This window comes from Papio anubis, chromosome 13 (assembly GCF_008728515.1).
Source record: "Papio anubis isolate 15944 chromosome 13, Panubis1.0, whole genome shotgun sequence".
NCBI lineage: Eukaryota > Metazoa > Chordata > Mammalia > Primates > Cercopithecidae > Papio > Papio anubis.
In genome coordinates, this window is record NC_044988.1 from 94,229,082 (window position 1) to 94,242,252 (window position 13,171).

The window sequence follows — 13,171 nt, forward strand, 5'->3', positions numbered from 1 at the left end:
GTAGGGGAGAAGCTGCTTACGGATCCACCTGACTGCACCTGAAACAGAGCCCCAGGCAGTGCCACAGGGTGGGAGACCCCCTGAGCCTGGCATCTTGGCCTTCCCTCCTGGGCTGCCTCCAATGCAGAGCAGACCCGAGCAGCTTCGCCGGGGTCCTAAGTGGAAAGCACGTTTCCCAGCCTAGGGATGGACATAGTCCTGGTACCAGCGGCACTGCAGAGGGGGCCCTGTGGGCAAGGCTGCCCTCCCAGGCCCCTTCTGTACGCCGACCACTCGCTGAGACACACCATAGACCCTTCCCCTGCCAACTGGTTTCAGAATCATCCCAAGTTCCTCACCAGGCCCCAGGCTCCAGGTCTGGGTGTACAGGGAGTTTTCCCAGTGGCCTGGCTCCCCTCCAGCCACAGGAGCCTGTTGGAGGCTGGCACGCAGCCTGACTTTGACCTCTGGGGAATTCATTCTAGAGTCTTATTAATAGCAACAATATCTTGCATTTACTGTGTGCCGGGCACTGAACTACACTCTACTTGCATAGAAAATGCACAAGGACCCTGTGAGCTGGGGTCCATGATCCCACTCCTAGGAGAGGAGACGTCCGGTTCCCCACCCAGCCTCACACAGTGGGGATCCAGCTTGGGCAGCCTGGCACCAGATGACCCTTTCTCAGGGATTGCAGGGCCTTTGATTTTGTGGGAAGAACAGTGGTTTGAGAGTCTGTAGCCCTGGGTTCTGCCTCCTTGGGGTGACCTTGGACTATCTTCTGACAGTGGAGATGAACTCTGCTCTGCCTCCACTGTGTCCTAGATAGGGAATACAACATATATATATATATATACACACACACACACAGAGAGAGAGAGAGAGAGAGAGGACCTATACCTATTTTAAGGACTTGGCTCATGACATGGGCACCGACAAGTCCAAATGTATAGGGTGGGCCAGCAGGCTGGAAACTCTAGCAGGATTTGGATGTTGCAGTTTTACTGCATTTATTTTTATTTATTTATTTTTGAGACAGAGTCTTGCTGTGTCAGCCCAGGCTGGAGTGAAGTGGTCGGATCTCGGCTCACTGCAAGCTCCGCCTCCCAGGCTCACGCCATTCTCCTGCCCCAGCCTCCCAGCTGGAGACTACAGGTGCCCGCCACCATGACTGGCTAATTTTTGTATTTTAGTAGAGACTTTTGGGTTTCACCAGCCAGGATGGTGTCGATCTCCTGACCCCGTGATCCGCCCACCTCGGCCTCCCAAAGTGCTGGGATTACAGGCATGAGCCACTGCACCTGGCCAATGTTGCAGTTTCGAGGCAGAATGTCTTCTCTGGGAAACACGTTTTTGCTCTTAAAGCCATCAACTGATTGGATGAGGCTCACCACCCATACGTCAAGGGTAATTTTTTTTTTTTTTTTTTTTTGAGACAGAGTCTCACTCTGTCACCCAGGCTGGAGTGAAGTGGTATGATCTTGGCTCACTGCAATCTCTGCCTCCTGGGTTCAAGTGATTCTCGTGCCTCAGTCTCCCAAATAGCTGGGATTACCAGCATGCACCACCATGCCCAGCTAATTTTTTGTATTTTTAATAAAGACAGGGTTTCACCATGTTGCCCAGACTGGTCTCAAACTCCTGAGCTCAGATGATCCACCCATCTTGGCCTCTCAAAGGGTTAGAATTACAGGAGTGAGCCACCAGGCCTGGCCCTTTTTTTTTTTTAAAGACGGAGTCTCACTCTATTGCCCAGGCTGGAGTGAAGTGATGTGATCTTGGCTTACTGCAACCTCCGCCTCCCAGGTTCAAGCGATTCTCATGCCTCAGCCTCCTAAGTAGCTGGGACTACAGGCGTGCACTGCCACATCCAGCTAATTTTTTTGTATTTTTAGTAGAGACAGAGGTTTCACCATGTTGGCCAGGCTGGTCTCGAACTCCTGACGTCAAGTGATCCACCCGCCTCGGGCTCCCAAAGTGCTGGAATTACAAGTGTGAGCCACCAAGCCCAGCCAAGGGTAATCTTTACTTGAAGTCAGCTGTAGATGTTGACTCAACCCATGTACAAAATACCTTATGGGAACACCTAGATTCGTGTTTGACAAAGTAACTGGGTACTATACTCATGTTGATCACACTCCCGCTTCATAGCTAGGGAAACTGAGTTTCGGAGAGGTGGACTGCCCAGGTCCCACAAATAGAACTGGGAAAGTTATATCCTTGTCTGTACATACGTCTAAATGTATACCGCAGAATGCTAGCATCATTAGGGAGTAGTATTTGAGGTAACTTACTTTTTAAAATACCTTTCTTACTGTCTAGTATTTTTAAAATTTCACATGTGTAACTTATAATCACAAAAAAACATTAAATGATTTTCACTTTGAAGAAAAGGAGGACTTCTGGTGGGCACAATGGCTTACACCTGTAACCCCAGCACCTTGGGAAGCTGAGGAGGGCAGATCACTTGAGGTCAGGAGTTTGAGACCAGACTGGCCAACATGGGGAAACCCCGTCTCTACTAAAAATACAAAAATTAGGTGGGCATGGTGGTGCGTGCCTATAATTCCAGCTACTCGGGAGGTTGAGGCAGGAGAATCACTTGAACCCAGGTGCAGAGGTTGCAGTGAGGTTACGCCACTGCACTCCAGCCTGGGTGACAGAGCAAGACTCCATCTCAAATTGATTAATTAATTAATTAATTAAATTTAAAAAAAGAAAAGAGAGACAAGGAAATGTATAAAAAGCAAGAAAAAAGGAAGGCACGAAAGAAGGTAGATTTTTAAAAACCAAGTAAATCCATAATTAAGTGTGAACAGACTAGGTAATTCAATTAAAACAGACACACTGAAACAAAATGATACAGAAAGGTCAACACAAAAGGGTAAATGTTATTAGAAGTGTCCAAGAAAACGATAGGAAAAGATATAGCATGAAAATAACGAGCAGAAGAAACATTGTATAATGACAAGAAGTTTAATTTGTCAGGAAAATTAACAGTTTTTAAATTATATGCATCTCATAAAGTAACTTTAAAATATATAAATACTGGAATAAATACAGGGAGAAACAGACAAAGCAATCATGAGAGATCATAACATATTTTCCTTAGTAATTAATAGAAAAGGCAGGGAAAAAATCAGTGAGAATCTAGAAGATTAAACAAAATTGAAAAACCAGATCTGGCTCACGCCTGTAATCTCAGCACTTTGGGAGGCCGAGGCAGGCAGATCATGAGGTCAGAAGATCGAGACCATCCTGACTAACACAGTAAAACCCCGTCTCTACCAAAAATGTAAAAAATTAGCCGGGTGTGTGGTGTGCACCTGTAATCCCAGCTACTTGGAAGGCTGAGGCAGGAGAATCACTTGAACCTGGGCGGTGGAGGTTGCAGTGAGCCGAGACTGCACCATTGCACTCCACAGCCTGGGTGACAGAGTGAGGCTCCATCTCAAAAAAAAAGAAAAACACAACAACAACACACACACACACACACACACAGAGATCTGGCCAGGCATAGTGGTTCACACTTGTAATCCCAGCACTACTCAGGAAGGCCAAGACAGGCAGATCACTTGACCAGCCTGGACAACATGGCAAAACCCCATCCCAACAAAAAATACAAAAAAATTAGCCAGGCGTGGTGGTGCATGCCTGTGGTCCAGCTACTCGGGAGGCTGCGGTAGGAGGATCACTTGAACCCAGGAGATGAAGGTTGCAGTGAGCTATGATCATGCCACCACACTCCAGCCTGGGAGACAGAGCAAGACCCTGCAGCCCACACCCGCAGAAGATACAACCTTTGCAAGAACAATGCAACATTTATGAAGAGTGACCACATCCTGGGTTATAAAGCAATAGACTGAAATCATTCTTTTTTTTTTTTTTTTGGTAGACAGAGAGTCTCACTCTTTCCCAGGCTAGAGTGCAGTGGTGCAATTATAGTTAACCATAATCTCAAACTCCTGGGTTCAAGCAATCCTCTCGCCTCAGCCTGCCGACTATCTGGGACTTCAGGCACGTACCACCACATCCTCTAAATATATATATATATATATACACACACACACACACACACATATATATATATATATATTTTTTTTTGAGACAGTATCACTCTTGTCATCCAGGCTGGAGTGCAATGGCACAATCTTGGCTCACTTCAACCTCCACCTCCTGGGTTTAAGCAATTCTCCTGCCTCAGCCTACCGAGTAGCTGGGATTGCAGGCACCTGCCACCATGCCCAACTCATTTTTGTATTTTTAGTAGAGATGGGGTTTCACCATGTTGGCCAGGCTGGTCTTGAACTCCTGACCTCAAGTGATCTGCCAGCCTCAGCCTCCCAAAGTGGTGGGATTACAGGCATGAGCCACCGTGCCTGGCCCCTGCAAAATGTTTATCTTTTATTTTTTGTAGAGATGGGTGCTTGCTATGTTGCCCAGGCTGGTCTTGAACTCCTGGCTTCTAAGCAATCCTCCTGCCTAGGCCTTCTAGAGTGCTGGGATTTCGGGCATGAGCCACCATGCCCAGCCTGAAGTGGGGATTTGAACCCAGGTCTGGATGGATGCTAAGCCCTTGCAGAGTGGGCAATGGGGACTTGCATAGAATGGCACGGCTGCGGACGGTGGAAGACTAAGATTTAGGCCTGAACTTCCGGAAAGAAATGTGACAGGAAATGACCCAATGTTCCTCCTACTCCTACTGGTCAGGAAGGGAAGGGCAATGCCCCAGACAGGCCAAGGAGGGCTTCCTACCCACCCCTACCCCCAGACACAGGGGCCCTGGGCTGGCAGGAGTCCATTATCATGAAGTCTCAGGGGTGGGGGCAGCTGAGCAAACATCAGTCCCCTGGCCTGACACAAAATGGCCACTGAAACATTTCAGGGCCTGGGGGAGGGGTGGGGCTGCTGAGACAAGCCTCTGAGTGGAGGGGCGGGCTGCTGCAAGGCACCCCAGCTGCCAACGCTTTCAACTTTGTGATGAGGAAGCTGAGGCCCAGACAAGCCGATACATTAGCCTGGACTCACACAGCCAGTCAGATTCCATCATTCTGGCCCATAGGGTGGGGGCCTGGGGGGTGCCCAGTGGAGGCCAGTGCCAAGTTCCAGGTGTGAGCCCATGAACCCAGGAACCCACAAGTTGCCTGTACTTAGCCCCAGCTCCAGGTAGCTCAGAGCAGCCCTTGCCAGCCCCGAGAGGCCCAGCGAGGAACTCAAGGTCACACAGCAAGCAGAAACTGCTAGTGTCTCCCTGCCCGGCTAGGGCAGCTCCCACTTTCTGGCCTGAGTTCTGTTTCCCACATGACCCCCACTCTCCCAAGCCCCATCCACCAGCTGTCTCCTTGGAGGGCGGTGCAAGGCCGGTCAGATTTCCACAGGGCACATGGGTGCCAGGTGTGGCCGGGACAGCTGGGAGGGCAGGTGGGTAGAGGGGGCTGCTGGCGGCACGAGGCCCCAGCCAGGGATCGGGCCCTGAAGCAGCTGCTCCACACCTGCTCCAGGCTGCATGAGGGGGGCCAGGCCCCCATCGGGGAGCAGACTCTGGGTCCGTATCCTGGCTGTGCCACTGAACTGGCTGGTGACCCTCGTTTTGAGTCTGTTCCTCTCCTGGGCTCTCGAGTTCCCCAGCTGGTGGTGCTGTGATGGTCAGGTTATTATTAATTATTATCATTATTACCTCCTGGTGGCCTGGGAAGAAACGGTCAGGTCAGAGAACCTAAGCAGAGGTGGCTGCGGGGCCACTTGACCCCTGAAGTTCCATTGGCTTCCTAAAGCTCCATTGGGCCGTCCCTTCCTGTTGCTCCCGGCGGCTCCCCCAATGCTTGTGACAGCACAGTCCAGAACTCTCGTGAGATTGGAGTCATTCTGGCTGGAGGGGGCCCAGAAGCCCAGAATTCCAGACCTGCATCTCCTCTTTCTCCAAATTTCACCCCCCGACCCCCCCTGCACCAGGTAGCTCTGAGGCCACTCTTGGCACCCTCAGGGTTCCATGACACCTACTTTGAAAACCGTGGCCCAGAATGCCATCTAAGCCCCTTAACTAGGCATTCCAGGCCTCCATTCCCCATGCCTCCCCCAGTCTCTAATTCTTCTTTTCCATAGGAGTCCCCAGGTGACGCAGTGCCCACCACACCCGATTTCTGGCTGCTTCAGAAACAGTCTCTGCAGCTTTACCCCGGGGCCTTTATAGATGCCGTTTCTGCCTCTCAGAATCTTCTTTTCCACTTAGCACCTGGCAAATACTTCCTTAACTCCAGAGGCCTGGAAGCCCGTCGCCTCCTCCCAGAAGACCTCCCTGATTGCTGAAAGAGGGTCCATTGCTCGTCCCTCAGCTCTCTGGGGCCCTGCAGAGGTCAGGGGGCCTAGAGGCATTGAGGGGCATGATCCGGCAAGGACGGGAGGGAGGGAAAAGGGAGGGATGTAGACGGAAGGCAATGGGTGGAAGACAGGAGCAAGGGAAGAATGGAGGGCGGGGGAAGGCGTGAGTGGCGTCTGATAGCACCCCCTTCTGCCCCTCCCCTCACCCCTAGCGCCGACACCCGCGTCCCCTCTCCTCTCCTCCGCCCCACCCTGGGGCCAAGCCCGTCTTCTCCAGGCTCCAGGGAGAAGCGGAATTTCAGGAGCCCCATTTCAGGGTCCCAGGTGGGCCACCAGTCCAGACGACCAGGGAATAAGGGAGAGCAGTCATGAGCCACCACTCACCCCATGTTCCACATCTCATGGCTCAGCTCCCAGATGATCTGTCTTCCTGGGCTGCTTCCCCAGGGTGGGGTCAGGTCCCCCTAGAGCCCCAGGAGGTCGGTGTAGGCCTCCAGGACGCAGGCTTTCTTCTGCTACCATCACAGACACCACAGGCCTGCTAATCACCCGGGACAGGAAGCCACTTTCTGAGTATCAGCTATGTTCAAGGCCCCGAGCCAGGCACTCCCTGGTTTGGTCTCATCTAACTGGGCAACACCTCCCTTCTCAGGGACCAAGCACCACTTCACAGAGGGAAAATGGGGTTCAATGGGGAAGCTGTTAGAAGGACACTCACCCCCACCCTGAAACTGTGCACAGTCTCCTTTAAAAGAGCAAAGTTGGCCAGGCACGGTGGCTCAAGCCTTAATCCCAGCACTTAGGGAGGCCGAGGCGGGGGGATCACGAGGTCAGGAGATCGAGACCATCCTGGCTAACACGGTGAAACCCCGTCTCTACTAAAAAATACAAAAAACCAGCCGGGCGAGATGGCGAGCGCCTGTAGTCCCAGCTACTCGGGAGGCTGAGGCAGGAGAATGGCGTAAACCCGGGAGGCGGACCTTGCAGTGAGCTGAGATCCGGCCACTGCACTCCAGCCTGGGCGACAGAGCGAGACTCCGTCTCAAAAAAAAAAAAAAAAAAGCAAAGTTGGTGCAAGAAGACAGGGAGCAGACACATGTGCCCTTTGTGTTTTATTCTTATTTAATTACCCATGTGTTTTTGTTTCTTACCTTTCCTATGGTGCTGAATGCCCTTTGTTTTTTATTTTTATTTTTATTTTATTTTATTTTTTTTGAGATGGAGTCTCACTCTGTTGCCCAGGCTGGAGTGCAGTGGTGCGATCTCAGCTCACTGCAACCTCCGCCTTCCAGGTTCAACAGATTCTTCTGCCTTAGCCTTCTGAGTAGCTGGGATTACAGACATGCACCACCACGCCTGGCTAATTTTTGTATTTTTAGTAGAGATGGGGTTTCACCATATTGGTCAGGCTGGACTCAAACTCTTGGCCTCATGTAATCTGCCTGCCTCGGCCTCCCAAAGTGCTGAGATTCAGGCGTGAGCCACCGCACCTGGCTTATTCTTTAACACTGTTGTGTCCAAAACCGTTTAAGACTTTTTTTTTGAGACAGAGTCCCCCTCTGTGGCCCAGGCAGGAGTGCAGTGGCGCAATTTAAGAATTTAAAAAATTAGGGCCAGGCCTAGTGACTCATGCCTCTAATCCCAGCACTTTGGGAGGCCAAGATGGGCAGATCACAAGGTCAGGAGATGTAGGCCATCCTGGCCAACACGGTGAAACCCCGTCTCTACTAAAAATACAAAAATTCGCCGGGCATGGTGGCTTGCGCCTGTAATCCCAGCTACTCGAGAGGCTGAGGCAGGAGAATTTCTTGAAGCTGGGAGGCAGAGGTTGCAGTGAGCCAAGATCACACCATTGCACTCCAGCCTGCCAGCAGAGCAAGACTCCATCTCAAAAAAAAAAAAAAAAAAAATTGGCTGGACACGGTGGCTCATGCCTGTAATCACAGCACTTTGGGAGGCCGAGGCAGTTGGATCACCTGAGGTCAGGAGTTTGAGACCAGCCTGGCCAACATGGTGAATCCCCACTTCTATTAAAAATACAAAAATTGCTGGGCACGGTGGCTCATGCCTGTAATCCCAGCACTTTGGGAGGCCGAGGCGGGCGGATCACGAGGTCAGGAGATCGAGACCATCCTGGCGAACACGGTGAAACCCCGTCTCTACTAAAAATACAAAAAATTAGCCGGGCGCGGTGGTGGGCGCCTGTAGTCCCAGCTACTCGGGAGGCTGAGGCAGGAGAATGGCGTGGACCCAGGAGGCTACGGAGCTTGCAGTGAGCAGAGATCGCGCCACTGCACTCCAGCCTGGGCGACAGAGTGAGACTCTGTCTCAAAAACAAAAACAAAAATTACCTGGGCATGGTGGCGGACGCCTATAATCCCAGCTCCTTGGGAGTCTGAGGCAGGAGAATCACTTGAACCTGGGAGGCAGAGGTTGCAGTGAGTCAAGATTGTGCCATTGCACTCCAGCCTGGGTGACAGTGCGAGACACCATCTCAAAAAAAAAAAATTAAAAATTAAATACATGAAATAGCATAAAAATCCTCTCTGACTGGGTTGTGGCCCTACCCCCACAAGCTGGACAGACCTGTCACAGAGGCCCTGCCTGGCTGGCTGCCCCTTACCCTGCCCTGCACCCTCGATCCACCCCAGACCTGAGCGTGGCATCCACAGGGTGGCGTGTTCAAGACCTTCCACCGGTGCTCAGCCCAGAGCCTCAGAGACTTGTCCTCTGTAAGACTCACCCGAATGTGGGAGAGGCCCAAGGAGACCTGTGGGTGTGAGTCCCTGAACTTGAGAACTGGGAATGCAGGCTGGGGCTGTGGGCCCACGCTGGGGAAAGTGGGTGGCGGTCAAACCCCCTGGGCTTCTCAGGTTCCTTCTGACGTCCGGGTCACTTTGCTATCCAAACAGAATGACTGTCTTAGAAAAACACGTATTAAAAAATATAGTAAGATAAATAAGGCTGAGTTTCTAGGTCTGGCAAATCGTATCCCAAGAAAGCCAGAGTGAAGGGTATGAACTGACACCACACAGAACAGCCCAGAGATGGCCCAGGGGCTATGGCTCATGCCTGTAATCCCAGCACTTTGGGAGGCTGAGATCGGGCAGATCACCTGAGGTCAGGAGTTCGAGACCAGCCTGGCCAACATGATGAAACCCTGTCTCTACTAAAAATACAAAAATTAGCCAGGCGTGGTGGTGCGTCCCTGTAATCCCAGATACTCAGGAGGCTGAGGCAGGAGAATTGCTTCAACCCGGGAGGTGGAGGTTGCAGTGAGCCGAGACTCACTGCATTACACTCCAGCCTGGGTGACAAGAGTAAAATCCCATCTCAAAACAAAACAAAACAAAACAAAACAAAAAAAACCTGAGGCCAGAAGCCAGCAGAGAAAAGAGCACCATCACCCCACCCTTCTAGAAGGGTGAACCCAGGAGTCATGGACTCATGAGCCCAACTCGCCAAGCAAGGTCGGGGGCAGATCGTTCAGGAGATGACTTCAGAGTGCTCAGAAGATGGAGTGTGACTGGCAATGCAGATGAAGGTCACTGGAAAGTGAGCCAAGCTGCTGTCGCCCCTATCCATAACAGGTGACTGGGCCCAACCCACACACAGGCTACCTGGATTTCTGCAAAACACAGGAGGTTTTCCTTTTTTATTTCTCTTTAAAATTTTTAGTTTTAGGGCTGGGCGTGGTGGCTCATGCCTGTAATCCCAGCACTTTGAGAGGTGGAGGCAGGTGGATTGCTTGAGGCCAGGAATTCGAAACCAGCCTGACCAATACGGTGAAACCGCGTCTCTACTAAAAATACAAAAATTAGCTGGGCCTGGTGTTACATGCCTGTAATCCCAGCTACTCGGGAGGCTGAGGCAGGAGAATCACTTGAACCTGGGAGGTGGAGGTTGCAGTGAGCCGAGATCTCACCACTACACTCCATCCTGGGCAACAAAACAAGACTCTGTCCAAAATAAATAAATAAATACATAAAATAAAATTTTTTGTTTCCTTTTTTTTTTTGAGTCAATGTTCTGCTGAATGGCTTTTTTGGTTTTTTGTTTGTTTATGCCTTTATTTAATTTTGGCATCCAAAACAGAACAGAATAGTATGATGTAACCCATTAAAAGAATAGTGTCCATTATAGATAACATCCTTCAATACTGAACCCAAGAGTGAGTTTTGGTTTGTTTGTTTTGCTGAGATGGAGTCTCACTTTGTCGCCCAGGCTTGAGTGCAGTGGCTCGATCTTGGCTCACCGCAACCTCTGCCTCACAGGTTCAAGGGATTCTCCTGCCTTAGCCTCCTGAGTAGCTGGGACTACAGACGCCCACCACCATGCCCGGCTAATTTTTGTATTTTTAGTAGAGACGGGGTTTCACCATCTTGGCCAGGCTGGTCTTGAACTCCTGACCTCGTGATTCACCCACCCCGGCCTCCCAAAGTGCTGGGATTATAGGCGCGAGCCACTGCGCCTGGCCAATTTTTGTATTTTTAATAGAGACAGGGTTTCACCATGTTGGCCAGGATGGTCTTGATCTCCTGATCTCATGATCCACCCGCCTGGGCCTCCCAAAGTGCTGGGATTACGGGCGTAAGCCACCGTGCCTGGCCTTCCTGTTTTCTTTAGAGTTCCACGTGACTGGGGAGGCCTCACAATCATGACGGAGGGCAAAAGACACATCTCACATGGCAGCAGACAAGAGAAGAGAATGAGACAGTTTTTTTTGATGCATAAGTTGTTCATATTTATGAAGTACGTGTGATATTTTGAGACATATATGCAGTGAGTAATGATCACATCAGGGTAATTAGGAAATTCATCATCTCAAACATTGATCAGTTATTTGTGTTGGGAACATTCCACATCTCTTCTAGCTATTTTGTAACGTACAATAACTTGTTAACTACAGTTGCCCTTGGCCAGGTGTGGTGGCTCATGCCTGTAATCTCAGCAATTTGGGAAGCTGAGATGGGAGGATTTCTTGCGCCAAAGAGCCAAAGAGTTTGAGACCAGCCTGGGCAACATCATGAGACTCCAGCTCTACAACTTTAAGCTCTACAGCTGTACAGCTAATTTTTTGGTGGTGGTGTTGTTTTTTTGTTTTCTTTTTTTGAGACGGAGTCTCGCTCTGTCGCCCGGGCTGGAGTGCAGTGGCCGGATCTCAGCTCACTGCAAGCTCCGCCTCTCCGGTTTACGCCATTCTCCTGCCTCAGCCTCCCGAGTAGCTGGGACTACAGGCGCCCGCCACCTCACCCGGCTAGTTTTTTGTATTTTTTAGTAGAGACGGGGTTTCACTGGGTTAGCCAGGATGGTCTCGATCTCCTGACCTTGTGATCCGCCCGTCTCGGCATCCCAAAGTGCTGGGATTACAGGCTTGAGCCACTGCGCCCGGCTTTTTTTTTTTTTTAATTAGCTGGGTGTGGTGGCATGTGTCTGAAGCCCCAGCTACTCAAGAAATCTGGGCAGGAGGATCACTTGAACCCGGGAGGTCAAAGCTTTAGTGAGCAGTGATTGTGCCACTTCACTCCAGCCTGGGCAACAAAGCGAGACCCCGTCACAAAATAACACAAAAACTATAGTTGCCCTACTGTGCTATCAAACACTAGAACTTACTCCTTCTAGCTAACTGTATGGTTTTGTGGGGTTTTTTTTTGTTTGTTTTTGTTTTTGTTTTTTTTTTTGTTTTTTTTTTTTTGTCACCCAGGCTGGAGCACAAGTGCAGTGGCATGATCTCGGCTCACTGCCACCTTTACCTCCTGGGTTCGAGTGATTCTCATGCCTCAGCCTCCCTGCTAGCTGGGATTACAGGCACCCGCCACCACACCTGGCTAATTTTTGTAGTTTTAGTAGAGACGGGGTTTCAGCATGTTGGCCAGACTGATCTCAAACTCCTGACCTCAGGTGATCCATCCACTTCGGCCTCCCAAAGTGCTGGGATTACAGGTGTGAGCCACCACACCTGGCCTATCTAAGTATATTTTTGTACCCATGATCCAACCTCTCTTCATCCTCCCCTACTTCCCCACATCCTCACCAGCATCTTTTATTTTCTGTCTTTTGTGGGTTTGTTTGTTTGTTTGAGACTGGGTCTCACTCTGGTCACTCAGGCTGGAGTGCAGTGGCATGATCACAGCTCACTGCAGCCTGGCCCTCCTGGGCTCAGGTGATCCTCCCACCTCAGCCTCCCGAGTAGCTGGGATCACAGGTGCACACCACCACATCTGTCCAATTTTTTGTATTTTTAGTAGAGACCGGATTTCACCATGTTGCCCAGGCTGGTCTTGAACTCTTGGGCTCAAGCAATCCGCCTGCCTCAGCCTCCCAAAGTGCTGGGATTACACGGGTGAGCCACCTCACCTGGCCCTATTTTCTATCTTTTTGATAAAAAACCATTTTAACTGGGGTGAGATTATATCTCAATGTGGTTTTGATTTGCATTTTCCCAATGATTGGTGACATTAAGCTTTTTTGCTTTTTTTCCTGAGACAGAGTCTCACCTGTTGCCAGGCTGGAGTGCAGTGGTGCGATCTCGGCTTACTGCAACCTCTGTCTTCTAGGTTCAAGCGATTCTCCTGCCTCAGCTTCCCGAGTAGCTAGGACTACAGGTGCATGCCATTATGCCCGGCTATATATATTTTTTGCATTTTTAGTATAAATTTTTGCAGTTTTAGTAGAAACGGAGTTTCACTATGTTGGCCAGGCTGGTCTCGAACTCCTGACCTCAAGTGATCCGCCTGTTTCAGCCTCCCAAAGTGCTGGGATTACAGGCGTGAGTCACCGCTCCTGGCCAGAGAGCTTTTCTTGATATCTTTGGGGCTACAGTAAAAAATGGTGGACTCATAAGATAATAACGCTTTCATGATAGCCCAGCTAA